General features: G+C 34.0%; 1 pseudogene; it reads left to right on the top strand.

The window, feature by feature from the left end:
- Window positions 1-206: 206 nt before the first annotated feature.
- On the top strand, window positions 207-325 carry LOC120594949 (uncharacterized; annotated as a pseudogene).
- The last annotated feature ends 3,355 nt before the right edge of the window (window positions 326-3,680 follow it).

Raw genomic sequence — 3,680 nt, 5'->3', positions numbered from 1 at the left:
AAATTTCCAGGTATATAAAACAAATATGTCATGAGAATGTAGTGTATAGCATAGAGAATATAGTCATTAATATTACAACACCATTGTATGATGTCAGATGGTTGCTGGACATATTGTGGTGACCACTTCTTTAGGTTTATAAATGTTGAATAACTATAGTGTATACCTGAAACTAATATAATATTGTATGTTAGATATATTTTAGTGTCTATGACCATGCTACCCTGAACAAGCCCTATCCTGTCTGATTTTGGAAGCTAAGCAGGGTCGGGCCTGGTTAGTACTGGAATGGGAGACCACCTAGGAAGACCAGGTGCCGCAGGCGTAAAAAAATTTAAAAAATAAGGGATTGTAAACTGACAAGGTTCTTGCAATCTGTGAGGTCAACCAAAGGTTGCCTTGCCTAAAAAAATTTTTTAAAAAATTAAAAATTAGATATATTTTAGTAAAAATCTTAAAAAACAAAAGAAGCCTACTGCATGTAACATGAGGAGCTGTGGGATATTTCCCATATCATTGCTTTTAAAATATTTATATAAAATAAACTTTATGTATTTACTAATATGAAGAAAAAGAAATAAAAAAGTTATGAATACAGGGTCCAAGATAATGATCTTCTCTCGTAGATAGAGGCAGGGAGATAGAATAAGGGGGACAGATGATTAAATGTAGGTTAATCTGGATATACTGGCTATGTTTTACAATGGTGCATTTGTTCATTTCATTATTAGGGAAGGAAGAAAGAAGGGAGAGAGGGAGGGAGGGAGGAAGATTGGCTGTTCATTGACCAATAATGATTGTGTTTGAACCAAGTATTATGATTAATACAATTATGGGCACCTCAGATCCAAAGGTGGGTCGAAGAGGTTTTAGAATTCACTTTGCTATACAAATTTAGAAAACATTGTCTTATATTATCGAATTGTTCTTGCTGTATTAAAATGAATGAATGTTCTTCTTTCTAATGAAGAAAACTATTAAATGAAACAGTCACCAAAAACATCTTGGGAAAATACTTTAAAACTCTCTTTTTAAGTAGGACTTCAGAAACAAGTATACATTTAGAAATTTTAGCTAACATCTGTGAAATTTCACTTATATTTAAACAGAGCTGTGAATGTCTCCCCAGGGCACCTACCATTCTATTTTAATTATGGACTTAAAAAATTGTTTTAGCATCTAACAAAGCACACATGATGTGAAAACACTTGTTAAACCACCTCCTCTGCAGTGTTAACAGTAAGACAAATATGAGATCATTGCATTTCCTAAGGCTCATTAAATGAGAATTAGCACAGTGGCACTATTTCCAGAAAACATTTGCCCTTTACGATATCTTCTTTTCATATATATTTGCCATTTGGGGGCTCTTTTTCAAATTTGCTTTACACAAACTCTATATTAGAATCATGAGATATCGTAACATAAAACTATGTTGTTATAGTGGTGGCACAAACCTACTCAAGTCAAAAAATTCAAAATAAATGACGCGCCATCTATTCAGGATGGCTTTAAGTCATGCATTTGTGTCAAACTGTCAGCCTAAGAAAAAAATAGAGGTTTTTGCTCATTTGTATCATGTCAAAGACATCTTTAAATATGCTAATTTTAAAATACAAAAAAAAATGTTTCATGTATGAATTATTCCTTGAGAGTAACTCCTTTGGGAGAAATTTAGGTCCAATAAATTTAATAAAAAATAAAAAAATAAAGTTACATTTCTCAAGCTACTTGTGTAAGCTGTATTCTACTCTTAGAAAATAGAGAAAATTATACAGAATTCAAGTGTAGTACTAGGCACCAGAGAGACATCTTATCATTTGAAGTTTATCATGCTAATTTTTTGGATGTAATCATGTACTTGGTTATGCATCTTCCAAGTGACAGGTAATTCAGGTAATTTTACATTTCTCTTATAAAACCAACACAAATCTAAGGGCAATTCTTTTGGGAAAAATAAATATTAGCTTTCTAAATACACTCTGCTCTTCTACAGTTTAATGTCATGGTGAGAATGATAAAGGGATGTTTGAGGAAAAGAGCTCAAGTTCCTTTCATTCACTCGAGCTTGGAAGAGAAACTTTGATTTGAGCTGTGAATTAATGATGAGATCAAGAACACTTAGACAATATTTTGAAACCATTGTACTGGGGTGAGATTCTTTTCCTACTCATGACTTTTCATATGGTCAAAGTAAATAAGTCCCTCCACAATCAACCAAAGCCAGAGGAAAAGGAGGAATAAGAATATTTTTCTGCTCTAAGGTTTAAAGTAGAAGGTAAAGAGTTATTGAATGTTCTACTACATTCTAGATCACCAAAATAGGAAACACAGGTCTGCATTAAAAGCAAGACCTTTCAAAGGAATGCATGGCGGCCTTTCCTATCATTTCCATCTGATACTCTCTATAATTCAAGCCATCTCATTGGTGGCTAGATAACATAAAGGACCCTGTCCATTATGACATATCTAGAAGAACCATCCCTTATAGGACACTCAGCTAGAGAAAAGCAATGGCTTTATGAGCCAGATTTTTTTCTTTCTGTATGTGTTTTTTTTTTGAAATATGTTTATATATTCTTCAAAATACCTAGGAAGATCTCATACACAAAATCATTCATTTAATCACAAAGGAGCATATAGTATATGCTATGTACTATGATAATTACTGAGAGTTCAGTGAATAAGGAAGCCAGGGAGCTTACATTCTAGAAGGCCACTGCAATACACTGAGATGTGGGCCGTGATTGTGGAAGCACAGGGAGCACACAGGAGATGCACTTTATTCAGACTGGCAGAGAAAGCTTACAGGAAAGACAATCACCTAAGTGAAGCCCTAAGGAATAAATAGGCATTATCCAGGTAAATGAGGTGAGATGGTAGGATGTGTACTTGCAGATAAATAACCTGAATATAAGAGACTCAATATGTTTGAGATTGGAGAAAAAGTGTAGGCCTTTGAGACCAAGGTCTGTCAAACTAAATTCTGGCTACATCTCTGGATAAATTACAGAACTTCTCTTGGCTTGCTTCCTTATTTTCAAATGGCACTGTCGGAAGAATAAAATGACATTTCATGTAACCTATCAAATACAACACCGTAGATTTCTCTAATTGTTAGATTCCTCTTGCCTTTACTCTTTTCCATCTGCATAGTTTTTTTTTTATCACATGTATTATTAGCATTTCTACAACTAGAAGAACAATGAGAGAAAGAAGCATTTGTTTTCCTTTTCTCTTTATCCTTCCCTCCATAATCAACCAATGGTAGATACTGTGCCTAGCTAATTTATAGTTGTGTTCACCCCACTCTACTACCCACCATCATTCTGGAGCCTATACTGTGCTTTAGAATGAATGAGTGAATAAAAAAATATAGATTCATTGCTCTATCTCCCCTCAAAATGTATTATTTTACCCATCCCAACCTTCTCCATTCAGCCTTTTCTATGTTCTTTTGTAGTTCTTCAGTGACTATAACATTTTTTTTTTTTCTCTAAATGTACGTGTATGATTTAGCCTTTGACTCCATCCTCCCTAGGGACAGAGGATGAAGGATTGGAGGAACTGAGGTGAGCAGTGTTTGTCTTTTTTATGTGCCTTTTATTTATACTAGAGTTTCTCAACCTGGGTACTATTAATTAGAACAGATAATACTGTGTTGTGCATCATACGTTGTT

Source organism: Pteropus medius, unplaced genomic scaffold (genome assembly GCF_902729225.1).
Source record: "Pteropus medius unplaced genomic scaffold, Ma_sr-lr_union100, whole genome shotgun sequence".
NCBI lineage: Eukaryota > Metazoa > Chordata > Mammalia > Chiroptera > Pteropodidae > Pteropus > Pteropus medius.
Note: the sequence above shows the minus strand (reverse complement) of the source record. Positions and strands in the feature narration are given on the sequence as shown.